This window comes from Myotis nattereri (assembly GCF_964212035.1).
Source record: "Myotis nattereri genome assembly, chromosome: 8".
NCBI classification, from domain to species: domain Eukaryota; kingdom Metazoa; phylum Chordata; class Mammalia; order Chiroptera; family Vespertilionidae; genus Myotis; species Myotis nattereri.
In genome coordinates this window covers 67,444,627-67,472,345 of record NC_138083.1, presented here as the reverse complement: position 1 = coordinate 67,472,345, position 27,719 = coordinate 67,444,627, and the positions used below count along the sequence as shown (strand labels likewise).

Genomic DNA, 27,719 nt, shown 5'->3' with positions numbered 1-27,719 from the left:
CATGTACATACACATACATATATGTACATCTATTCTTTTTTAAATATATTTTTATTGATTTCAGAGAGGAAGGGAGAGGGAGAGAGAGACAGAAACATCAATTCATCATCATGGGTCAGAAAATCATGGGTCAGCTGCCTCTTACACACCCCCTACCTACTGAGGATCGAGCCCTCAACCCAGGCATGCACCCTGACTTGGTCAATGTTCAACCACTGAGCCATACCTGCCGGGCTATATATATAATATTCTTATTCCTTTTCCTTTTTTACATTCCAAAAAATGGCAGCAAACACAGGATGTGCTGGCCCTGCTTTTTCTACTTAATATAACTTATTTATCTCTCCCTGTCATCACACAGGAAGCATCGTATTCTCTTTTTACAGCTGCCCAGGATCCTACTGTATGGATGGACCACAGTCGGTCCTATCACTTTTTTCAGGGGCTCGGAAGAGAGAAATCATTTCTCTCCTGGGTGATGTGTCAGGCAACAAAGGAGAGGAGCAGTGGGGTCTGTGGGGAACAGGCAGCGCACACCCATCGAAGGAGTGGCCACTTGTCCCCTCCGAGGGTGGCCGGTGGGAAGGCAGCAGGCCCAACATCACCAGATGTTCTGGGTTTGAGTTTTGGGGGGTGTGTTGTTATTTTTCCAAGAGAAGCCAGAAATTAGGGTTTCTTAAAAGTAAAGTCTCCCAATTTTTAAATGTTGTCAAAATAGCCCTCCGTTTCTGTGAGGAATTGGATATTAGGGGTTGAGCATGAAAGTGGGGGGACCAGAATAGAGGGGTGCAGCCGTGCTGAGAGATGATGTGATGGTGGCCTGGCTGGTGTGGGTGGGAGAGCAGACACTGGAAGAGCTACTGAGAAAGTCTGGTGGACGGGCAAGGGGACAGAACAAATATGGGACAGAAAGGTGGAAAAGGGAGACAGCAAAGGAGGGAGACCTAGGCCAGTCATGCACCGCAAACCCGCCCGGTTTGTCTGGACTCTAGGACTCAGCCCCAGGTTGACCTGGCAACAGCCAGGTGGAGACCCTGCAAAAATGACTTCATGGCCCTGTCACGGCCACAGGGCCAGGATGAGCTATGGTGGCCAGCAGGAGCCCTCCCTGCAGCGGCTGATTAAAACACAGGGACTCCGGGAGCGGGGAGCCGGATGAGCACACACTGTCCCTGTCAGAGCTCAGCTGCAGGTTAATTAAGTGCATGTCTCATCCAACCACGCTTGTCTGAGGAGATCTCTAAGTGGTGGGGAGATGGAGGGGACAGTCCAGAGTGGAGGGAAGCAGGGGAAGGTGCCAGGAAGGAGGCTGGCTCTCCAGAGATGGCTGTCGGATCCTTGCCCATCACCCAGAGAGGCGTCCATGGCTGTGATGAGGAGTGGCCACCTGCAGGTGTCCACATGGGGGGCCACAGAGGGGAAAGTCAGGGACACAGAGCAAGGCAGCTTTGCCTCTGTCCCACTCACTACAGGGCAATCTCCACCAGCCCCTCCGCCTGTGTTTATCTCCCCAGCCTGGACTTCTCCCCGATATCCAGACTCCTACCCGGATTTCTGCCAACCCGACATCCCCACCTGGATGTCCAAGGGGCATCTCAAATTTAACCATCCAAAGCCTAGTGACTGATCCTCCCTCCAACCCACACCACCAAGCTCTTCCCAGCCTGGTTAATGGCACCTCTGCTGGTGCTCCAGCCAACCCACCGGACCACCCCAGTGGTCCTTGATCCTTGACCTCCTTTCTCTGACACTCCATATCCATCTCTTAGTACAGTAAATGCTATCCTCTTCACCCTCCGCATGTATTAGAAATCCGACCACTGATCCCCATCTCCTCAGCCACCCATCTGATGCAAAGTCATCATCTTTCCTGCCTGGATTAATGCAGTCCCCTCCTCCATGTCCCCCCTGCCCCCCACCCCACCAAAAGTCGTCTCCACACAGACAGCCAGAGGGATCCTTTTAAATACTATGTAAATCAGATCCTGTCAATCCATGGCTTAAAACTCTCTACACTATACTTTTAAAAAGTCTAAATCTTTCCACAGTCCATAAGGTCCTAGTTAATCTCTCTAAACTCACCTTCCAGCATTCCATCGCCCCACACCTCAATAATCTTCAGCCATACCTTCATTCTCTCTATTCCTTCCACCTGTCAGGCACATTCCTGCCTCAGGACCTTTGCACATGCTCTTCCTACTAGTAGGATATTCTCCCCCAGCTCTCCTCTGGGCCAGCTTCTTCTCATTCATCAGGCCTTAGCTCAAATGTCACCTCCAAAAGGCCCTCCTGTCTTCATGCACTTATCACCTTCCTGTCTGGCATTAAAAGCGGACTTAACAAACAAAAAGACTAAGGTTAAGCAATCTACACCAGCGCCTAAGAGAGAGGCCAAGACAAGAAGGGAGCATGGCTAGAAGGAAACTTTTACCCTAATCCAACAGCAGAGGCCAGGTTTGGAAACTGATGATTTGGTTTACACGGCAGTCCTTCTCCTCCCTGCTGTGTGTGTGACCTCAGGAAAGTACATTAGCTTCTTTGAGCCTCAGTGTATTTTTCCCAAATACGGAGAACTTATTATAGTGTCTTGCCTTCCAGAATGTATCAGGATAAAGTAAGTGGAAGCTCCATGAGGGCAGGGACCTTGCCTCCCTTATTCCCAGCTGTCACCCAGGGTTGAGTCTAGCGCCTGGCACTCAGAAACCAAAGGAAGGGATAGAATGTGCCTGGCACAGTGCCTGACACATGGCAGGAGCCTCAACTGGGGCCACTTGGTAACCTGCTGGTTTTTCTTCTTAAAGGATAATGCGTGGAGGGGACAGGGCCCAGGAGTTCCTAGACGATATTTTAACAGGGCCTGTGATGCTGCTGGGAAATCCAGCCTCCAGCCTCCTCAGACAGGAGGGAGACAAAGCACAGCCAGGGAGAGCAGGAAGCTGGGCATGCAGTGAGGCTGACCTAGATTGGGGCTTCCTGTCCCGGTTTCTTCACACGAGCAGGGCCACCACTATTGTGCTGGGACAATGAGAGGCTCGAGCCACCCACAGAGGAGCCGCAAACAGGCCAGTGTGATGGGCTCAATGGGCAGCTCGTCACCCGGAAAGAATGGGCAGGCAGGGGCTACGGGCCCAGCCTCGTGCTACTCAGGACATGACCGGCTTTTCCAGGCGGCGCCAATGCCCTTGGTGCAGGCGGGGATGGAAGGGACCCACTGGGGCAGCTCCTTGTCCCAGCCCTGACAGCTCTGGCACGCTCGGCCAAAAGCAGCGCTCAGCCTGGAAACCTCCCATAGAGATGAGACTGTTCTCAGGATTTCCCCGGCCGCCTGCGACCCTGCTTCGCCACGGAATCTTTGCCCGTGCCGCACGCTGCCTGGGCCACTGCCCTGCGTCTGCCCAGGTCCTCCTCTCTATGATGATGAGCATGAAGGACATCAAGGATCCAGAAAAAGAGAGAGAAAAATCTAACACCCACCCACAGAGGCATCATGGGGCAAATCTTAGCATTGAGCCAAATTTGCTGTAAACCATTTCCAGAAAGAACTTTACCAAATCTGGGGAGGTGCGGCCTGGGAAGGGGCTTAAGGGACCCCTCAGAGGTGCTGGCAATGTTCTTCTTGGGCACAGTGGTGGGGGCTCAGGTGAATGCACATGCAAAGCCCCCTCAGCGAGCACCTAGGGTTAGTTCACTTTTCTCAGGTACCATGTGAATCCTCCCTCCCAGGACAAACAGAAAGAAATCCATCATTACAGAGATGGGCCACCTGGGAACCTGCCCTCCTTACAAGGCACCTCTGGCTCTGGAGGCAGTGCCTTTGCTCGCGTCCCATGTACCTGTGGATCGAGCAGCAAGAAAGAATACTATTTTACATATTGGATGACACACACATTTCTATAAACGTGTTCGAGTAGCTTGCTTTTCCCATTCATGACATCTTCCACATTTATCCACATCAATACACACACTTGGCAGTACCTGCCATCCAGACCCCAGCCACACCCCTTCCCCAGGGGGTGCCCGCCAGCACCCACATCTCTGGGCTTACCCAGAGCCACACAGCCAGAGGGGCAGAGGTGGGCCTCAAAGCCAGGCAGTCTGGCCTGGTGATTAGTCCCCTACACACATCATCAGTGAGTCACTATAGACAACGCACACAGAGCATAAGCATATAACAGGTAGCAGCTGCCCTAGGGGGTGCCCCCGGGAGCTGCCATCTGTCTGGAACCTGTGGCCACAGCCTTGGGAGGATAAATCCCTCCCTGGAGAGAACAGGAATAGAAAGAAGCCTGGAAGTCTCTCTCAGAAACTAACTGGCAACCTGATCGCTGAGTGGAGGGCCTAGATGCCCCCAAGGACATCCCCGTCTTGGCGAGGGTGACCTCACCAGACATATGGCGAAATCTGAGAGGGCCAGGGGACCAGTTAGAAAGGAGGCAGGGCAGCCCCAGACCATAGCAAGGACAGAGGAGAGGGGGTGCCTGAGGACTCCATCCTCCCATCTGGACTGGGTGGCTAGAGGTCCAGGGAAGCAGAGTGTCACTGGGTAGCAGGGGTCTGCGTCCAAGTAGTAACAATAAACCAGTAGTAACAATAGCACAGGAGGGCTTTGCACAGCCTGCTCTAAGCAACCCCACACAAGCCAAATGCCCACTGACTCCTCCAAAGCCCAGATGCTATGCTCCATCCATTCAAGTTGTGGGCATTTATCCCACAGGGAAAAAGAAATCTCACACATGGCAACAAGATTTAGCTTCAGTATCTGATGTATAATTCTATCATTTGGAGTTTAGTTAAGTAAACTGTCCATCTTTTTAAAAGTATTTTTATTGATTTCAGAGAGAAAGAAAGAGGAAGAGATAGAAACATTAACAGTGAGAGAGAATCATCGATGGGCTGCCTCCTGCATGCTCCATACTTGGGGATTGAGCCCACAACCTAGGCATGTGCCCTGACAGGGAATCGAACCTGACCTCCTGGTTCATAGGTCTATGCTCAACCACTGAACCACACTGGCCAGGCAAATTGTCTATCTTGACAAAAGAAAATCATGTTAAAACTGGTTTTGCAGAAGTCTATTTAATGATACGAAAAAAAGGCTGTTGATGCATCTCTAACTCTAAAAATAACCCAAGTCACAGAAGAGTACAGGAAAATGTAATCTAATTTGGGGTTAAATAAATTATCGCTACATAAACATAGAAAAAGAAAGTGCAGAATACCCTAAACTTGTGTGAGACAATGGCCAAGATTACTAGCTGTCCCCTAACATCTGGTCTCTCCTTTTCCTTTAGAAATAGAATCCCAGCTTTTATAATAAAGGTGGTAGTTCCCAACTTCCCTTGTAGCGAGGTGTGGCCTTGTGACTAAGTTTGGGCTAGCAGAACTAGATGTATTAGGCACAACCACTTGAAAGTATCCTTAGGGATGAGGAGACAAATAGGAAAGGAGTCTCTTCTGCTGCTCCTCCTTCCTACTGATTAGATAGCAAATGTGATGCCTGGAGTCAGGCAGCCATCCTGTACCATGAACGGACCGCCTTGTGTTGACCAGGATGAAGTAGCAATTCAGAAGGAGTTTATGTCTCTAATGACAGCAGAGCCTATATATCTGCCCAGAGCTGCCTATAATTCAGTAAGAAAGAAAAAAACTTTCATCTCATTTAAAGCACTGTTCTTTGGGCTCTATCTATAGCCATGAAACCTAAACCTGAGAGTAGAATTATCAGTGATTTCAAGTTTCTTCTTCATTTCTGTTTTTTCCCCAAGTTCTACAATGAACATGCTACGTGTAAGCCAAAAGTCCTTTGTAACATAAATGTTTTTCTTTTCATTTTTGGACAGGAGAGGTTACTAAATGTACTAGGCTCTCTCTTGCCTGCCCCAATTATCACTTCCTCAGCATCTTCCCTCAATTATCACCTCCCGCAGGAGGCTGGTCTGCATTCTCTCCTGGAGGACGTGGTGTGAAGAGGGCAGTGTCTGCAGGCAGAGAGGAGAGCAGGAGCCAGACAACAAGGCTTTCCTTCTGCAGTGGGGCCTCCAGGCTGCCCACCCTCCTGCTCTGTACTGACTCTGGAAACCACAAAGCTCCCCCCAGGAAGGTGCCCATCCTGGCCAAACACCCCCCCTCCCACCCTCCCCCACCCCCCCCCCACCCCGCCCCCCGTGAGCTGGCCTGGCTCTTCCACAGCGTGGGGCAGAATAAACGGCCTTTCCCCATCTTCAGCCCCTATTGCCACCCAGGCTGCGATTAAAAGCCTCCCCCCTCCATTCTCAGCAGGCACCCCCTTTGGGGCAGGCCTGTGCTGAGAACAGGGACTCGCTGGCCCAGGACTTGCTTTCTCCAAAGACCCAATTTCAGATCTCAGACATCATCTCCAAGGAAGGTTACATGTTCAGTCACAGCTGCTGTACGGAGAGGACAGAGAAGATAACCTTCCTTTCACAACTTCAAACGTACTCCTTTATGTCACATCCAGACAGCACCTTATGAATTACACATATTACACAGAACTCATGTCATCCTCTAGTAACAGCGCAGGTATGCTGCACACTGTTCCATGAGCATACCCAGCAGTCCGGCCTCAGGGCTCTTGCACTTGCTGTTCCCTCGGTCTGGAAGACTCTCTCCAGATATCCAAAGGGCCCTTCCCTTATTTCGTTCCCATCTAGAATCAAATGTCACTTCTGAAATAACTTCTCCGACTGCCCCATGTAAAGCAGAAGGCCCCCCCCCCCACTCTACCTTATCCTTCCTCATCTCCCCCTGCAGCACTTGCCTCCACAGATGCTTATCTATTCCTTTGCCTGTTGCCCATTTGCCCTCTGCAATGTCAGCTCCAGGAGGACAAAGACTTGTGAAGGCGGCACTCACCCCTGGGCCTAGACCAGTGCCTGGCACAGAGCAGAGCTCAGTAAAAATGGGCTCAGTGGGTGACTGATGACCAGCTTGTCTGTCCTCCCTACAATTCCATGAGCTATGCTGTGAGGATCCCCTTTTAAGGAAAGAGGAACCTGGGGCGTGAATCACCAACAGGGCCCTGGGGTCAGACTCTGCATCTGGGTAACAGGGTCTCACCTTTCAAGGTGCTAAAGTGAGAACTAAACACAACACAGCTCGTGCCAACAGCCTGGTGCCTCTGTGTTTCCCTTGACCCCCACGCTGGGAGTCCCCAGAGCCAGTGCGGCACCAGGATCTCGGGAGGTGCCCAATAAGTGCTCAAAAAACAAGCATGGAAGGGACAAGCACTTTAAAAATATATATATATATATATATATATTATTGATTTTTACAGAGGAAGGGAGAGGGATAGGGAGTTAGAAACATCGATGAAAGAGAAGCATCGATCACCTGCCTCCTGCACACCCCCTACTGGGGATGTGCCTGCACCCAAGGTACATGCCCTTGACCAGAATCAAACCTGGGACCCTTCAGTCCCCAGACTGATGCTCTATCCAGTGAGCCAAACCGGTTAGGGCAGGGACTGGCACTTTAATTCCATGTTGCCCTGAACAAAAGTGGGCCCCTTACCACTGGCCTCAGCATAAGAGGCACTGTTCCTCAACCTATGAAAAGATTGGAGGCCTTAAAAAACGTGAGTGCTAGCCCCAAATTCAAAAAGAAAGCTGTGCTGTAATAATTAGTACATCTTGACTTAAATGTCTACAAAGCACAAACTACATCAGTGCATCAAGTACCAACCAGATCTGTCATGGCTGATACACACAGAGGGTGGCCTGTGGGCACACACATTTTAGCAGGTTTACTATGACGGGAGCCTTGGTCTGGCTCCCTTCTCAGAAGCAAGCCCTGAGACAAGGATTTGGGTAAAAGTAGTTGAATTGGGAGATGACCCTGCAAACACAGGCAGGGAAGGGCAGCCAATATAGAAATGAGATCAAGCAAGTGCTCAGGGTGGGTGACGGGGCTCGATCTCTTTCAGAACTAGGAGCCAGTGTAGAGCACGCACTTCTGAGTGATTCCCCCAGAGGGTAAGGGAGCTGGGACATTTATACACCAGTCAGTCCTGTTGGTCGTTGATGGAGGGCAGGAGGGGGCTGAGAATTCCCTGGCACTTCCGGTCTGTGCAGAGGCCACCCTGCTGGCCAGACAAAGCCACCAGCTAAGACTGCAGGTGCTCGCAGTGGAGTACATAAAGCATCCTCAGGGAGTCCAAACCCTGATGTAGATCAACATGAACCTACTGGGTTTCCTAAGGAAACATCTGGAATTGGATCGACCCCACTTATGAACCTCCTACTATGTGCCAGGGACTTTTACATTTACTCTACATTATTTTTACTTATTGATACTTGGTTTTTCCATCCTAAAAACAGTACTATTCTCAGTTCTATCCAAGTCCCCTGGGGTGAGGTGAGGGGGGAAGGCTTTATGAACTGTAGTGTGCCACCATATCCCCATCACCACCACACAAAGCCATTTGCTGCTTCGTCAGCACACCTCTCCACCTCACTCCATCCAACTGCCAAGCACATGACCTCAGTGAGTCACGGAACTTCTCAGAATCTATTTCCTCATCCAAAAAAAAAGAGGCAGTTGTGGAGGTTTAAGGAAGATGATGCAGGTAAAAAAATCTGTTACTACAAAGACTTCCTGTAATAAGTGGTACAGGGGCTGGGCCGAGAGAAGTGGACTGAACTATGCAAGGAAACAGGAAATTGCTTATGATTATATTCTGGGGGGAGAAAGCCATCAGTGGGTACTACCCATGCCAACAAACGTTACCCCGGGCCTACTGTGTGCCAGGCATCAAGCTGGGCACTGGAGACACAAAACACGACCTCGGGGTTTATTCATTCCTGCATTCATCCATTTAGTCAATGCTGACTGTATACCCACTATGTGCCCGGCACTGGGCTCAACAACACATCAGCGAATGAATAAATCAGATTGAATTCCTGCCTCATGGAGCAGTGGCAAGACAGACTATAACTGGGTTTTTTAATAAAATGGCAGGTAAGGATAAGTGCTATGAAGAAAACTAAAGCAGAATGAGGGAACAGAGAGGGACAGGGCTGGGCAGCTATTTCACCGCCATGTTCAGGGAAAGCCTGTCTGAGGAGATGACACGTGAGCAGTGTTGACCACAAAAAAGAAAATGCCTACCAAGATGGACTCGAGGTGGCTAACTGGGTTCCAATTTAAAAACAGAGCCTGGCAGCCACTGCTGAGCAGGGGTCTCACACCAGCCATACTTCAGGGCGAGGCCCGCACTGAACTGTCCACCTCCCACCCTGAACTGCCTGCCTGAACTGCACTCCTGCCCTCTGAGCCAGCCCTTATAAAGGAGCTCCGGGAATCATATTTCAACCATTCAGGGATGTGCCGCTATATCCTCATTAGCATCTTCATTGACCCATCAGAGTGGCTCCATTCCAACCAACTCAGGACACTGCTTTTTGGACCAATCAAACTGTGAGGATCTGGAGTCCTCATTTACATGAGGACAAGCCAATCAGGGACCAGAGGCAGGAACTTCTCTTTCTATAAGTCAGCCACCCTCTGGCTCAGGAAGCCCACCAAAGAGTGTGCTTGACCAAGCTGGACCTACAGCAATGAAGCCGTCTCACCGGAGCAAAGCAGGGCTGCCTTAGTGGGCTGGAGCGGAGCAGAGCTCTCTCCTAGACAGAGTCCAAGCTGCAACACTGGCTGCCTCGCCCCAGAGCCACCTTACAGCTGTGCTGTCCCACTGCCGTGCTGCATTGTAACTGAGCTGTAACACTATGAGCTGTCTCTCAGCCCTGCTCTATCACAATTGAGCTGTTTGCATTGAACACAATTTACCCCCTTCGTCTCACCCCAAACTGGGGACTATTTGGTGCCAATGGCCATCAGTTGACAGCAGCTTTTCAGGCACTGGGGTGAGGGAGCAGTTGTGTGGGTGTCTGAGAGAAGGGCATTCTAGGTAGAGGGAAAGTCAATGCAAAGACCCTGAGTCATATTCGTCCTTCCAAGATCATCCTAACTAAATTACCTGTCCCTACGCCTACCCTGTTTTCTTCATCGCACCTGTCACTCTGAACATTATGTATGCCTGTGCGTTAGTCTACTGTCCATCTCCCCACCAGAATGTCAGTTCAAAGAAGGCAATGATGTTTGTCTGTCTAGGTCACTTATCCCCAAAGCTGAAGACTAGGCCCAGCACATAGGAGACCCTCACTCAATAAATATGCGTTTAACTGATTAATCAATTGGCTGGAAAACACTCCCCCTACCCATCCCCACCCAGTTTCTAAGTCCTAAAAAAAGGTGCCAGTTCTCACCCAGCCCCACCCCATCACCCACCATGGAGGAAGTTGAAGTAAAAACCCAAGTTGCTACAACCTGTTGTAAACAGGTCTGATGCAACAGTGGGAGGAGGGGAACCACAGAGGGGAAGCCACCACTCTTCCCCACACAGACCCCACTCCAGGGGCGAGGGCCCAGCCTGCCATCTCCCTGAACTCACCAACGACTCACTATTCCTTCAACAAAGATTCATGCAGTACCTCCTGCGTGCTACTGAGCCCTCACTCACGCTAACGGGTCTCACTGATGGCCCTCAGGCATGTTTAGTGTGACCGGCAGTGGGCTTTGCGAAAATTCAGACCCACATTTGAATATCAGAGGCCCCATTAAAATCCCAGCAGCTTTCTGAAAAAGCTGACCACTTGTCTCAAATGCCCACAAGGATGCAGAAGGCTGTGGGAGCGTGGCAGCTCTCATCTCTCTACCCAGAGTAGATGCCCTGCCGTTTTCCACCACCCAACCTGCTGCGGCACTCATCTTCCAGCCGCGCCTTACGGGAATTTGTGTGTGAGACCCCCCCATCCTAGACACAAGCCTGACAAAGGTGAAACCTGCCAATTCTCCTAATATACTCACCCAGGGCAGACATCACTAACGGAGCACAGATCCCTTTCCTGCGGAGTCTCCTCGATGCTGTTCAGAATTTCTCTCCCCCCACTGTTGTCACCTATACCATAATGTGGTTTGAGAGCCTTCCTATTCTAACCCCAACTTCTCCGCACCCCTGAGGGACCCTCAGCTTTTGTTCCTGAAGAATGGGCTCATCAGAATGGGATTACAGCAGGGCCCATAGGGGTGGGGCCCTGGCATTGGAATAAATAATTCTCTGTTGTGGGGGCATCCTATACATGGTAGGATGTTAGCAGCATCCCAGGTCTCTACCCATTAGATGCCAGTAGCAGCCTCTAGTTGTGACAACCAGAAATGTCTCCAAATATTGTCCAACGTCCCCTGCGGGGGGGGGGGGGGGGGAGGGATCTCCCCCCCGTTGAAAACTACTGCGTTACAGCATAGTTAAGAAAATGGCTCCAGAGCCAAGTATTTTGGGTACAAATCCCGGCTCAGTCCTTTACTGGCTGTGTGACCCTCAGCAGCTTCTGTGTCTCAGTTGCTTTCTCTATGAAGTGGGTGCCGATGGGTACATAGTTTCTTTTGGGGGGTGTTGAAGATGTCCTTAAATTAGAAGGTGGCAATGGTTGCACAATTTTGTGAATATTATAAAAACTACTGTGAATTACGCACTTTAAGTAGGTAAATTGTGTAGTAAGTGAATTGTGTCTCAATAACCTGTTAGGCACATACACATAAAGGTAGCTACGTCGTGGGGTTTTGTGAGAACTCGATGTTAGGATAAAGTATGTGTAGGCACAAAATGAGCCTTCGCCTTATTATCAGCATCAGCCCAAGCTGATCTGGGGCTTGCAGGGGCGGGTGGCTTCGAGGAAAAGCCTAAAGTGACCGAGACCATGGTGGCTGGGAACAGGCTCCACTATGGGTGGTATTTCCCGCCGGAATGTCCCAGACAAAGCCAACCAAGTCCTTGGGGCCCCAGGATGCAGGGCGGGGTGGCTGGACGCCCTGGGGTCCCCGTGCCCGTCTGCAGCAGGACAATGGGTGGAATGTGGTCTCCTCTCCATGGGGCTGACACTTGACATCTGAAGACAATGACTTTCAAGAGGTTTTGTTTTTTCCTGGCCCAACTTTTTTTTTTCCAATCTCCCCAAACAATTGTCCCTGGAGTTGGTGGGGAAGCCATCCCCCCTCAGCTTGTGAGGGATTGTGTTTGGAGAGTCAGGAAACAATGCACAAAAGTGAGAGAATGTAAAAATAGTGGCATTCAGGGAACTGGCGAGGGAGGGGGTCTCAGCGTGGAGGTTTCCTCTGGTTTCTTTTTCCCAGCCCCTGCGCAGGCCCCTGGGAGGGAATTCAAGCCTGTGAAGAGGCTGCTGAGAGCAATGCCAGTCTCAGGAGCACAGACCTTTGCTGCTCAGAAGTAGTTTGGGCTTTTAAATTTAGGGAGTGTCGGCTATGTTCCCACTGCCTGCCACACCCTTGCCTCATCCCAGACAACCCCAGCCCCGTTTTACAGAAAAGGAGACCGAGGTTCTCCGTGGATGACGCCCCAGAAAATGCAGCTAAGTGGACCGAACTAGGATCTGACTTGTAGGCCATCAGAGTCCAGACACTGACCTTCATGCCACATCCACTCTGACCTGGTCTTGTACAGTAGCCCTCACTCAACATCATCCAAGAGCCTCCATAGGTTCTTGGAACTGTAACAAATGACATATAACAAAACCAATTTTCCCACAGGCTAATGGACGTAAACCAGGATTACGTTTCTAGGCATCTCATCAAGATTATAATGAAATGATGCTGAACAAAATGATGTTATTCGAGGACCTACTGTACTCTCAGCTTCCCTAGCTATCTACCCACATCCCACTGGTGATGGGACCACTTCACTGAAGTAGCCTCTTCCAAGTTCCACGAGGGCAGGCACCTTTGCCCCCGTGGTCCAGCATGGTGTCTGGCCTTCCAGACCCCAGAGGTGAAGGGAGGGAGACCTTCCAAGGGGATCCTGCAGGTGCCATGGAGCAGAGACCCCAACTGCCCTGGCCCACTGTGGTTGGCTGAATAACGCCCCCCCCCCCCCGCCCAAAAAAAAAGATCCTAATCCCTGGACCTGTGAATATGTAACCTTATCCAGCAAAAGGGACTTTGCAGATGTGATAAAGTTAATGATCTTGAGGTGGGAGATTACCCTGAATTTCCAGCTGGGCCCAGTGTAATCACAAGGGTCCTTACAAGTAAAAGAGGGAAAGAGGAGAGTGAGTGTCAGGGTGATGCAGCGAGAAATACTCCTCTGGCTACTGCTGGCTTTGAAGAGGGAGCAGCCAGGAGCCAAGGGATATGGGCAGCCTCTGGAAACCAGAAAGGCAAGTAGATGGCTTCTCCCCTGAGCCTCCAGAGGGAACACGGCCCTGCCAACAACATGATTTTCGCCCTGCACATCCCATTTCAGACATCTGACCTCCAGAAATCTAAGACAATAAACCTGTGTTATGTGACCAACTCCATAGGAATTTGTTGCCACAGCAGCAAAAGGAAACTAGTAAAACCACTTAGCTTGAGACGTGTCCATGAAAGAAAAAATAAACTTCCATCACATCTCCATTCATCGTAGCTGAACATAATCCTAATATCCCATTATTGTCATGAATACATAATAGATATACAGTACAGCTATATATTTCATACATTATTTGTCTTATAATTAGTAAGCTGTGAAATGTCTTCTTTCCTCACCCCTAACTGTCTCTATTAACAAATATTCATTAAGGACAGATGGTCTGATAACAATAATTAGCATAATAGTTATCATAATAGAAACTATACTTAACTATCCAGCTCTACTCAGTCCCTGAGTTTAGACAGCAAGAAGCCATTTAGTAAGATCAGGACACCACGTTATCTGAACCATATGATGCCTGTGTTTTCAATGGAGTATGAACCCTAGAACCAGCTGCAATGTATGTGAAGTCATTACCGTATGCCAACGCCAAGAGTGTGTGAGGGGGTGACTACTGCAACCCCATTTCAGAGACAAGGAAATGGAGTCTTGGGGCCATGTGCTCAAGGTCACACAGGGAGGAAAGAACTGAGCCAGGACTATAGTGTCTCTTGGGTTCAAAAGCTGGGAGAATTTAGCTGGGAGTGGGGGAGTAGGGGGGGGGGCCTGGTGGGGTGACCAGGAGTTGAGAGACCTAGATTATTTGGATATTCCTGATTAGAGAGACACTAGGCAAGTCATAGAGGGATTTTTACACAAAGAAAATGTGGTCACCTATGGCCCAGGGACCCTGAGAAGGGAGGGAAGAGGAGGGCAGGGGAGAGGCTCTGGTTCAAGTCCCCACCTACCAGCGGGGAAAAGCACACGAGTGTGACCTCGGCTTCCTCTTCTGTAAGTGGAGGTTCAAACACCTACCTCAGAAGATGAAGCAGATACCAAACCCCAACTTCAGCGTCACGCCAGAGGGAGGCTTGGTGAAATGACACCACTTACATTACCATCACTGATCCTATTTTATCTGTCAGTACATCATGATCACAGAAACCCCCACCCCAACACACAAACCACACTGTGTTTTCCTGACATTTCCCCAAAGCTCTCTCACTCCACTTCAGCCACACTAGCTAGTCCACCTTTTCCTAGGACACACCAGGCTTATTCCCGCCTCAGGGCCTTTGCACATACTGTTCCCTCAGCCTGGATAAATCATTACAGCACAAGGCAGGTCAACTGTCACCTCCTCAGAGAACCTGCCCTGCCTGTCCTGGCTGAAGTAGCCTCCCCTGACCCCTACCCGGTCACTCTCCCCCACACCTTGTTTTAATTCCCTATAAAGCAGTTATCACAATCCACACGTAATTTTATGCATTGATTGGTTGTCCTGCTCTCCATGGAGTACCAGCTATTTCTGTGCGCCTGGCTCACTGCTGTATCCACAGCACTTGGTATGAGGCAGAGAGAAGACGCTCAAAAAATACTTGTGAAGAGAAGAAAGGAGGGAAAGGTACAAAAGCCTCCGAACCTCTGTCTCTCCGTGTGTAATATCGGGTAAATCAGAGCCTCTATCTCTTAGGGCTCTTTGAGGATTAAAAGAAACATTACATGTCACACAAAGTGCTTAGCACAGGGAAAGGAACACAATAAAAGCTCAAATTTTTAAAAACCACAAATGTCCATCTGCCGGAGAATGGCTGAACAAATTGTGGTTTATTCACACAATGGAATTCAATTCTGCAATCAAAAGAAAAACTGTGACACACGCAACGATACAGATGTGTCCTAAAAACACGACCCGAGCATAGACGGGTGCAACCCTGAGTGACGCCATGTCCAGAGACACCAAAAAGCTGGCAAAACCCATCGTCGTCCTTTTCTAACCAAAAAGACAAAAGTCTTTACCTTTCTTTCCTGGTACTGACTCACAAGGGGCATGAGGTGACCTCTGGGGTCAGTGACTGTTCTAGATGTTTGCCTGATGGTGGTGCACAGTAAAAGCCCATGGAGATGTACACTGAAGACTTGTGTGCTTTACTGTATGACATTATACTGCGATAAAAATCATTCCAAAAATGTTTTTTCAGCGAAACGATAGAAAGGATTGTTTCTAAGCACCCAGGTTCATCATGCACTTGCCCCAGGCTCCAACAGCAACATACCCCTCCCACTGCGGACAAACCCAGGCCCCCACCCACACAGCCCTGGCTTCTGTGGGGCTTGTTGACAAAGAGACAAGCTGCCCTCCACACTCACCTCTCACCGCCCTCCTCCCTCCGCCCCCCGCCCCAGCCCAGCTTCTGAGAAGATGCAAGAACAGGAAGACCGTCTGCTCTGAGGTTCTGAAGCAAAAAAGCCAAGGAACAGGGAGCAGGGGGCTCCCACTAAATAAGACATGCCATGCATAGTAGGAGGATCCCATCCGGGCTCCTGACAGGAGTCCCCCACCCACCACAAGCACAGCGATAGCCACAGATTTTGGCTCTACAATCACGGATAGGGCATCCAGGAGACCCAGCCCCGAGCACATCCTGGGCATTCGGGTTGTCACACACCACTGCATGGCGCTTCCCTGCTTAAAACCCTTTGACAAAGGCTACCACTCTCAGAACGAAACCACACTCCCTACCACACACAGCCTGGAAGGTCTTACTCAACTTTACTTCCTACACACACACCCAGCCCCCCTCTCCCTCCTCTCCTCCCACCCTGGCCCCTTTGATGACCCAAGAACACACCTAGCTGTCCCCTCCGCCTGGAACACCTGTCCCAGGTGGCCACGTGATTCATTGCCTCACCCCCTTCAGGTCTTTGCTCAAACATCACTTCCCCTATGAGGCTCACCCTGACCACTCCACTTAAAACCGCCACAGCACCCATGGCCTTTAACTTGCTTCATTTTGTCCACAGCACCGATCACCCACTGATACTACAGACTTTTCTTATTCACTATCTAGGCTTCTCTTATTTAATATCTTCACTGTCTATCTTTGTTGTAAACTCGATGGGGCTGAGAGCTTTTGTCTGCCTTGTGCGTGGCTACATTCCTAGCACTTGGTTCATAGTAGGCGCTCAATAAATAACTCGTAGGCCCACGGAGGCAAACCAGAGGCTTGTCACAGGATTGACTTTCTCATAATTTTCGACATTATTTGTGTTATCTTTACAATTTAAATGGCACAATTAGAAATCTGGTTCTAAAAGCCAGGTTGGGGGCCATCCCTAGGTCAGTGAGATGGGTATAAAAATTACCCAGGGAGCTTTTCAAAAAACACATTTGCCCAGGAGGTACACCAGGGAGTTCCAATCTGATTTAAGCCGTCGGGGGAAAGCCAGGGAACCTGTGTCTGTAGAAGCTCAGGAGCACGGAGGTCAGGAGTGGAACCGCAGTCAGGGAGGGCTGCTCAGGAGGACAGAGAGGATCCTGACAAGCAGGTAAGCTCGGGCTGAGCCAACTCCCAGGCCCTGCTATGCAGAGGCTCCAATTCAGTGGCGTGGAGGGGCCAAGCACCTGCTTGTTTAATACACTTCCCCAGGTGCCTGTCACAGACACTGATGTTTAGGTAGTGCTGGCTGAGTCTGATCTTCTGGTTTAAACGTGTATAATTGCCTTCCATCGCGAAAATCAATAAAATCCACAATAAGAAAACTGGAAGTCACACATTCCAACAGCACCCACTGCTAATACTTTGGTGTGTCACCGTCAGTGGTTTCCCGGACAGTTTTGAAGGTACAACTGCCATCGCAGATTGTACGTAATTCAGGTGTCAGCTCTTCCTGCTCTGCAGCGGCTGGAGAAATGGGTGTGGCCCGTGTACCTCCCCATTTCCCCATTTCGGGGCACTTAGGTTGTTTCCAATGTTCTCACAGGGGGTGCTTCGATGAACATCTCGGTGCCTGAAAGGACTCCGTTTTAAGCTTGGGATCCCAGGGTCCCGGGGGCATCCTGTTAGGGGGGTTCCCGATAAGTCTCTGCATCCATTTACTGTCCCACAGTAATGCCAAAGGCGATGAGTCAGAGGGGCAGCCCCACCAGCATGCAGAGAGGACTAGAGGCCCCGAGAGCGACACAGTCACGGCTGCTGCTCGTTGAGAACGTGCTTCACGCTGGATGCTGTACTGAGTGCTGTACCCACGTGAACTCAGGCGACCCTCACCGCCCCCTGTGAGCTGGGGCACTGAGCCCTGGGCACTCATTATCATCAGCCGTGTTTACTTTTCCTATAAGAATGATCTGTCCAATCACATCATTGAGGAAAATCAGGGTTCCAGGAAGCTGGGCTGAATTTCTCGGGTGGCGCGGGAATGGTTCAGCGGGGTGCCTACCCTCACAAGCAGGGACAAGGATCCCATCAGTCAACACCCTGTGGTAGAGCCATTCCTGGTGACGAGGCCAGCACTTGTCCCTGTGATATCGGTGACACTGCTGCTGGAGAGATGTCCCAGCCTGTGGGACAGGACCCAGGGCCAAGCCCTTGGGAATACGACAGAGAACTAACGACTGAATGAAGGCGTGAGCCTGCAGACGCATCCGTGGGCGAGGCGGTGACACAGGAGTATGGTACCCCAGTGCCCCAAATATCGTCCTGGCCACCAGCCACACACCGACCCAGAATCCTACAGTCAGCTCCAAACAAACCTCCCAGTTCCCTTTTTCCCTTTGCGGGACTTCCCACCAGGTCGAGCTGACAGGAAGTTGGCAACCCAGCAAGAATGGTGACAGCCACACAAATCATTTCATGTCTGCTGAAGAAAGAGGAAGAGGCAGCTGGGGCGGGGCTAGGGCCTCTTTCTCTGTCCACTGCCGTCCAGCCAAGGGTGGCCACAGGGCAGCGTGCCAAGGAGACGTTGTCTGGAGAAATCAAACAAGCCAACTCAGCGGCTGTGTGTCCATGAGTAAGTCACTACCTTCACTGCTCTCAGTTGTAGCCATCTGTGAAATGGACAAAGCTACCTACCTCCAGGACAACTACGAAGGCTTAAATAGGAGATAACCTGAAGAGCACTTACTGACAGAGCACAGCACGCAGCACAGAGCACAAGCCTCATCAAGGTCCCTAACAATCATTAGTTCAAGGCCTCTCATCCCGGCATTTGGCCACCCCAGCCTGGTCAAACCCTGCTCCAGTAGGGCTGAGGCCCCCACCCACTGGCCTCCAAGTGCCCACATAAACCCTTTTCCTGGTCACCGCTAACCATGGAAGGCACCGGCAACCTGCCAGGCACACTGAGGCACAGTAATTTCAGGGAAGGAACCTTTGTCCGTTCAGCAAGTGTTTACTGAGGAGGTGACACGTGGGCTGAGACCTACAGGAAGTGGGGGAGCGAGCCATGAGGACCAGCTGGCTGTGTGTGGAGACTGGATGCAGAGAGGGGATGAGCCCAGGGAGGAGGCTCCTGCAATAGTCCAGGTGGAAGATGAAGATGACAGTGGACTAGACCAGGGTGGTGGCATGGTGATGGGAGAAATGCTTAGTTTATAGATGTATTTTCAAGGCAGAGCCCATGGGATTTATAGATGGATGGGCGCTGAGAGAGAGAGGAGTGGAGGCCGACCCCCTGGCTTGAGACACTGGCAGGATGAAGGTTACTTTTACTGAGACAGGAAAGACTGTGGTTTGGGGGGAAGGGAACAAGAGTTCATGGGACATTTTAGGTCTCTGCCTTCATGCAAGCCAGCCCAGCAAGGGAGACAGATCATCAGGAAATCATTGCACAATGTACTAGTAGATTCAACTGCAATCGTGCTGAGTGCTAGGAAGCAGGACTGGGTAAGGTGACCCAGGAGGGGGTGTTCAGGGAAGGCTGCCTGGAGGAGGCACGTCGGAGCTGAGGCCAGAAGGCTGAGGAGCCCAAGAAGAGCAAGGGAGGTGTGGAAGCTGCTGCCGCTGTGGGACAAAGTGCAAGAATGAAGGCAGTGTGATCTCCGTGGTTGAGCTGTGGGGTCCGACAGAGCAAGGTTCAAATGCCAGACCCTTCTCTGTCTTGTTGTGTGGCCTTGAGCTGGTGACTTCACCTCACTATGCCTCAGTTTCCTCATCTAGAAAATGGGGTAACTGTGCCAACTTTGAGGGGTGAAGCTCTGGAAACCCAGGGGGAGATGCCACCTCCCTCCCCTGACCCTTAGTGAAAGCTGCTTTGTCAGGGAGGCTGGAAGAGGATGGGAAGGGAGTGACTAAAACCACAGGCCAGGAACACGGCTGCAGGCCAGCCTCCTGCCCTCGCTGCCCAGGCCATCCCTGCTGGGATTTCCCCATTAGTTCAAAACAGAAATGCTCTGAAAATGCACAGCCTCCCAGTCGGCCGCGGGGCAAAGGTGTTTTTCCACAGTGAGACTGAATTTAGTCTTAAACGACTGTGCAGGGCAGCAGGGGCCACTGCCCTTTGAGAAAGAGAGGGGACTGGCCAGCAGGCAACAAGAACCCAATTTCTCCCCAGCTCTGGGGAGACAGAGCACCTGTGGACTGACGCCTCTACAAGCCGGCCGCCACACGCTTGCTCACACGTTTCTACCACCTGGGACACGCTGCTTCTGCCTCCTTAGTAACACCATGAAGTCACTCATTCACTCGCTCAGCTGGTACCAGATTTAGCACCTATGAGGAGCCAGGCACTGTTCTAGTCCTGGAGCTAGAACAGTGAACGGAAGTTACAAAGCTCCCGCCCTCATAGAGCTGCTGGGTGAGGCACATGTGATAAACAGTGGATAAATGTTATGGAGAAAAATCAAACAGGAAAAAGAGAAATAGCATGGGGAATTGGCCCGGGCAGTGGGGACAGCAAGTGCAAAGGCCCTGAGGCAGGGGCCTGCTTGGTGTGCCTGAGGAATAGCAAGACCACTGTGGTTGGAGCAGAGCAAACAGGTAAGGAGAAGGGACTGGGTAAGGTGACTCAGACAGGGGCTTCAGGGACGCAGGCAGAAAGGTACACAGGCCAGATCACGCAGGTTAAAGACAGGATTCTGTTCTAAGCACAGCGGGCAAGGCTCTGAGGAAGAACACTCAGCAGCTTGACTGCAGGGGAAGGACCTCATCCTCAGTGTTGGAGAGTGAGCACAGCCCCATTTTCCCCAGGGCAGTGCAGAGGACACCTCCCCGTGCACCAGTGGGCCTTCCCCTCACTCTCCTGAATCTCATTTGTCCCCAGCTGAAGGCGGGGACATCCCAGACCCAAGCCGCAGGGCTGCTCTGGCTTCTCTGCCCACGAGTACAGACCTCCAGGTTCCAGTGTCCACTGGGCCCCCTCAGACAGTCCCAAACAGGCTCTTGGAGAGCCAAGGTGTCCAAGGAGGTGGTGCCTAGCAACCAGATGCCTGCTTAGCAACAGGGGGGTGGGATGGCAGCCGGACTCCATGGCAACCGTCAACTGGGCCAGGAGACCAGGCACTACTTTAGAGGGGGAGTCAATGGTGGCAAAAAAAGTGGGGGATGGGGCCAGGCTCCTCTCTAAAGCAGTGTGACTCACCAACCCTCAGCAAATCCAGCCGGCGCCACTTCCAGGACTGGAGGGCCAGGCTCCACTGCCCTGCCCAGCACGGGCCCCTGAGTGGTTCCCTCTGCTTCTCTGGGAGCCCTCGCTCCTCTCAGGAAGGGAGACCAATACCTACTACATGGGGCCATGTGAGAATTCAGCATTAACATCCAAATGAGAACAGCAAACCCTGGCTCAGTGATGAGAGCCGTGATGTCCGCCTGTGAACCGAAGCAACTGGGTTTGATTCCCAGTCAAGGGCACGTACCTCGGTTGTAATCCCAGCCCAGGTCAAGGTGTGTGCAGGAGGCAACCAACAGATGTCTCTCTCACATCAATCTCTCTCTCACTCTCCCTCTCCCCGCCACCATTCTCTCTAAAAAAATGTGGGGGCGGGGGGGGGGGTGAATAGTGAATAGCCTCCAAAAATTTTTTTAATGAGAACAGCAAGCCTTTAGAGGAAACACTGATTTGGTGCCAGGCTCTGTGCTAGTATTTCACATGCCATTATCTCATTTAATTCTCCTGAGGTAGGTGGTATAATTTATTAATCCCACTTCACAAGTAAGAAAAGTGAGGCACTGAGAGGTAAAGTAGCACATGCAGTGAGGGTCCGCCCTCCATGCCAGGCCTCTGAACCACGCCGTCACCCGTCTCTGGTGTGTAAAGGGCCTAGGGTGCTTCTCTCACCCACTGGTCCAGCCAGCAAGTATTAATACTAATGGCAAGAGTGGTTGCTAATGTTTACCGAGCGTGTTTTATGGGCCGGGCACTGTTCTAAGCACCCCATTGCGCTGGCTCACTTAATCCTCACAACCCTGTGAGACGGCCACGGAGAGCAGTCCTTTTCACACAGGAGCAAACGGAGGCACCGGGAAGTGAAGCAACTTGCCTAATTAAGGTACACTAGCAGGGGGGACATGCACCTCAAACACAGGCGTCTGACAGCAAACCCACCACAGCGCAGCAGGCACGCAGTAGGTGTTTGACAGTCACGATCTGGGTGGGATGATGGGACAGCCTCAGAGCCCCCAATTCCCTGACCCTGCAGCCTGAACCTGAGGCCCAGATGCCTCCTCCCCCGCCACACCCCACCGTTCTCCTGAGGGTGTGAGGGCTCTCACTGGAATCCCCGTCCTAGGCAGCCACGCAGAAGGTTGTCCCTCTTGACCACAGGCTGGACCTTCATCCCACCCACCCACCACCACCTGGAATTATACTCAGACGGCGCCTGCAGGCAAAGAAACGACTGGAAGGTCATATCACAAATATGTGAGAACAAGCCTTGACAGTGTAGCCGGGTGGGAAGGTGAGCATCTTAGATGCTGACAGGGGCTCCAGGCAGCCAGAACAATACAGAATGGACTCTGATAGAATGACCATAGGCCTCAGGGTCACAGCAAAGCCAAAATGCATGGCCTGCAGCCGGCAGCTTCAGCTCTCTGAGACTTGGCTTGTATATCTGTAAAATGGTACAAAGATCAGAGGAGAGATCAGAGATCAGGGCTGAGAATTGCACCAAAAACAGCTCTGACTGCAATTGTTATGATTCCTCCACCACCACCACCACCATCATCAGAGGCTACAAACACCAAGCCTACAGAAGCCATGCAGGTAAGGTGGACAAGTGAAGCAGGCCAGGTGTAGCACAAAAGGAAGAGGGTGGGGATTGCGGCAAACTGGAGAGCAAATGTTCGTCTAACAGGACTGCTGCTACTCCACTCTATCACTGTCACCGGGCAGAAATACAGCCTGCTCTCCCTGTTTCCCCAGAGAAATTGGAAATCTAGATTTTTGTGACAATTTTTCCCAATGTTTAAAAGCCTATGCTAGCTAATTCTGAAATGTATATAAAAAGCATAGGAACTAGAATAGCCAACATAATTTTGAAAAAGACTCATGTTGGAGGATACACACCTATCTAACTTTGGGAATTACTCTAAAGTTATAGTAATCAAGACAATATGGTACTGGCCAAAGGTAAAGACACATAGGTCAAAGGTATGGAATAGGGTCCAAACACAGACCCACAAAAATGTGACTGCTTGATTTGTGACAAAGATACAAAGGCAATTTGATGGAGAAAGGATGGGCTTTTCAACAGACGGTGCAGGAACAGCTAACTTCCTGCGCAAATTAATGAACCTCAGCCTATACTACACAGCTTATACAAGAGTAACTCAAAATGGATCATAGATCTAAATGTAACATTTTTAGAAGAATACATAGAAGAAAACCTCTGTGGCCTCAGGTTAAGCAAAAAGTTTTAAATATGACATTAAAAGAAAGATCCGTAAGAGAAAAATAAATCAATTAAAATGTAAAACTTTTGCTATGCCAAGAGAATAAAAAGACTGGCTACAGAATGGGAGAAAAGATTTGCAAATGACATATCTGACAAGGAATCTGTATCCAGAATATAACCATAAATTCAATAGTAAGAAAACCACCCAATTAAAAAAAAATGGTTCCAAGACCTGAACATACACTTCACCAAAGAGGCTATATGGATGATAAAATAAATATGGACATGAAAAGACATTCAAGCTTTGGCCATGTGGCTCAGTTGGCTGGAGTTTCATCCTGTACACCAAAATATTGTGGATTCGATTCCTGGTCAGGGCATATACCTACGTTGTGAATTTAATCCATGGCTGAGGCAGCAACCGATCAATGGTTCTCTCTCACATCAATGTTTCTCTCTCTCTCTTTCTCTCTCTCTCTCTCTCTCTCTCTCTCTCTCTCTCTCTCTTTCTCTTTCTCTTTCTTTCTTCTTTTCTCTCTAAAATCAATAAACATATCCTTGGGTGCAGATTAAAAAAAAAAACATTCAACATCATTGGCCATTAGGGAAATGTACATTAAAACCACAATAAGAGAACCTTATATTTCTATAAGAATGGCTTTAAAAAATCCTGAGACTGCCCTAACTGGTTTGGCTCAGTGGATAGAGCATCGGCCTGCGGACTGAAAGGTCCCAGGTTCGATTCCAGTCAAGGGCATGTACCTTGGTTGCGGGCACATCCCCAGTAGGAGGTGTGCAGGAGGCAGCTAATCGGTGTTTCTCTCTCATCAATGTTTCTAACTCTCTATCCCTCTCCCTTCCTCTCTGTAAAAAATGAATAAAATATATTATAAAAAAAAAAATCCTGAGACTAACAAGTGCAGATGAGGCTGTGAAACTACAGACCTTCCAGGTATTGCCAGTGGGAATGTGAAACGGTACAGCAACTTTTCAAAACAATTTGGCAATTTTTCATAAAGTGAGGCATCCACTTAGCATATGGCCTCACTCCTGGACATTTACCCCAGATGAATGAAAACTTATGTTCACACAAAAACCTCTACACAAATATTTATAGCAACTCTACTTATAATTGCCAAAAACTGGAAACAATGTGTCCTCCAATGGGCGGAATGGATAAATACACAGTGGCATATCCAAACAACAAGACGCGACTCAGCAATGAAAAGGAACAAACTGCTGATACACATGACCACAACCAATCGCAAAGGCCGTATGTGGAGTGAGAGCAGCCAGCCTCGAAAGGCTGCGTGCTATATGAGTCCATTTCTGTGGAATATATATGTTCTGGAAAAGGCAAAACTATAGGGACAGAAAGCAGATGAGTGGCTGTGAGGGGTTACAGACGCAGGACAGTGTGACCTCTCAGTGGCCACATGGGAGAATTTTTGGGGTGATGGAACTGCTCTATATCCAGATTGCAGTGTAGGAACAGGACTCTCTATATGTGTATTAAAACTCATAAAACTCTACATCCCCCAAAAGTCATTTATAGTATATATAAATGTTTTAATAAAATCTTTTAAAAAATTTAACACTGGGTATCAAAAGAGACTTAGGGTTTTTTAATACACATATAGATAGAATGACACAGAATTATACATGTGTGCATGTATGAATTAATATATACGCATAGCCTGGCCATTGTGGCTCAGTGGTTGAGCGTCAACCTATGGTCATGGTTCAATTACCAGTCAGGGCACATGCCTGGGTTTTGTGCTCAATCCCCAGTTGGGGGCATGCAGGAGGCAGCTGACCGATGATTCTCTCTCATCACTGATATTTATATCGTTCTCTCCCTCTCTTTCTGAAATCAATAAAAACATATTAAATACACACACACACACACACACACACACACACATTTCCTAATTCTATCCACTGAGAGACCCTAGACGTAAAGTAGCAACGAGCACACCCAGCACAGAGACCTAGGTTTCTAAACACCATCTATCCTGTAATATAAAAAAAAAAAAACACAAAACTCCTTGGATAACTGGTTGATTCCAGATCCAGGACAGAAAATGATGTGATGCCAGCAAGTAAAGAAATGCTCAACCGAAAGAGAAAGGAAATCTGTGATGACAGGACCCCCTCCTCTCCTGGGCAGGACCCTGGGAATGCCTCCTTTGCCAAGACCATGCCCACCCACATACCCCTGCCACATGTCCATGAAGCCTCTCCCCCACTTCCCACACTCCTTGTGCCAGAAAGTCAACCACTTGCCAGGAGGCCCCACCTCCCAGGACCCTTCTAATTTAAGGTTAGCATCAAAAGGGGAAGGCCTGCTAGTCTCCCATGGAAACGTGAGCAATATATGGGTGGTCTGCCTGCCAGGGCTGGGGCGACTGACCTGCTGAATGCTCTGCTGCAGAGCCCAGAGACTGCAAGAAGTCAGTGAACTTCTACGGGACGCAGTTTCTCCATCTACAAAATGGGAATAACCACATCTACACTGAACTTCTCAAAGGGATGTCCTGAAAGATCAAAAAGTGCCCTAAATAAGTTCAAAACAGCAAACATCAGGCTAGTGTAAAACAATGATGATGATGATGATGATGATGATGATGATGATCTAACATTCGTTGAGAAATATGTCTGTGTGTGTGTGTGTGTTTTCTAAACTTTTTACAGAAACTCCTGCATGTAATTCTCTCAACAACCTTATCATTAGTCCCTTTTACAAATGAGAAACCTGAGGCCCAGAGAAGTAAAGCAACTTATCTACGGTCACGCAACCAACAAGTAGTAGAATTACAACTAGGTCGGAGCCTGTGCATTTTAATGCATTAACACACTTACTTTTCACATTAACCCCAATGAAGGGTACCATCATCATCCACATTTTACAAATGAGGAAACTGAAGCCCAGAGAGTTTAAATGACTTACCTGGTTACAGATGGATGAACCCAAACTGTACAAAGGTCAAGAGGACAAGAGTCAGGAGACCTGGGGTCTAGGGCCATGTGTGACTCCACCTAGCCACACCATCACCCGCAAGCTCTTCCCCTGTTGAGTCTTGGTGCCGTTATAGGCCACCAAGTCAGCTAACAGCAAAGGGAAAAGGTAGATTCAGGCCAAGTGTCCATTTCCAGATCCCACTATTGTGAAGGGTTCTCAACATGTTTGCAGAGTATGCTTGTGATGATCTGACTTAAAATAGCAGCTGGTCAGGGAAGGTCTTCTGAGGAGGTAAAGTTTTAGCAGAAAACAGAAGAGTGATGGGCACAAGTCATTGAGATGTCTGAGAGGGAACAGCTCAGGCAAGAAACTAGGGGCTGGACTGTGCTCAGAGGGTCCGTGGAACAGTAAGATCAATAAAGGACTTAGGCTTTCACTCCGAGTGCGATGAGGAACACCAGGAGAGGTACCACAAGGAAAGGGTAGTTAGTGAGAAAATGGGTATCCTGGTCTGACTTTGGTTTTAATCAGATCCCTCTGGTTGCTGTAGAGAGAATGGAGTAGAAGCAACATTATCGGGTCTACTGCAATAGCCCAAGCAAAAGATGGGAGGGATTTAAACCAGCATGTTGGTTAGAGCACGGTCTCTGGAGCCAGGTGGCATGGGTTCAGATCTTGGGTCTGCCAATTACTGCTGTGTGACCTTAGGCAAGGGGCTTTCCCTCTCTGAACATCGATGTCCTTATTTGTAAAATGAAGATGGAAAGAATGCATACCTGACAGGGTTTTATGAAGATTAATGGAGATACTACTGTAAAGGGCATGAAAGAGATAATCCAATATTGGCACGTAGAGAGCACACTAATGGTTAAATAAGGTGGTGGCTGGGAAGGAGGTGAGAATTAAATGATTTGAAGGCTGGCCAATGGGATTTGATGCTGGATTGGATACTGGGGTGACTGAAGGAGAGGATCAAGAGTGATTCCCACCCTGGCCTGCGTGGCTCAGTTGGCTGAGTGTCGTCACATGCACCAAAAGGTCGCTGGTTCGATTCCCGCTCAGGGCACATGCCCTGGTTGTGGGTTTAACCCCCCGAGGGAAGCAACCGATAGATGTTTCTCTCAGACACTGATGTTTCTCTCTCTCCCCTTCTCCCTTCCTTTCTTTCTAAAATCAATAAAAACATTTTTTTTAAAGAGTGACTCCCAAGTTTCTGGCCTGAGCAACCAGAAGGAAGGGGCTGACAGTAACTGAGATGGAAAATGCAGAGAAGAGGTGAGATCACTGGGAAGAAGGGCGATCCCCAGGCCGAGCCAGCATGCCCCGACAGTCAGAGCTCAGGGGGAGCAGAATCAGCAAAGGAGCCGGGCGTGGCCTGGGCGGGGGAAGCAGGAGCCCCCCGCCCTTTCATCATCCCCTGCTTGTTTCAGGAATGAGCCTGGTCTGTTCCCTCCACCACTCAACTTCTCCAGAACGGAGACATATCCTACTCCACCACCCGTTATCCAAGTACCATCATGCCTTCAAACTATTTCAAACAGCTAACTGCTTCTAAAATCATTCCCCAAACAGCTCGCCAGGGAAAATGAGAGCAATAGTTGCAAAGTGAAACTACAAATGTTGCAAAAGATACTAGATTTCATGAGATCGATGAAAGTGATGCTGGG

At 49.7% G+C, this 27,719-nt stretch overlaps 1 protein-coding gene across 1 annotated transcript in view; it reads right to left on the bottom strand.

Moving 5' to 3' along the window:
• The window catches only part of PREX1 (phosphatidylinositol-3,4,5-trisphosphate dependent Rac exchange factor 1), a gene marked incomplete at its 5' end in the record, with an annotated part of 175,399 nt that overhangs the window by 101,650 nt on the left and 46,030 nt on the right, over positions 1 to 27,719 (bottom strand). The gene's annotated exons all lie outside the window — the stretch shown is intronic.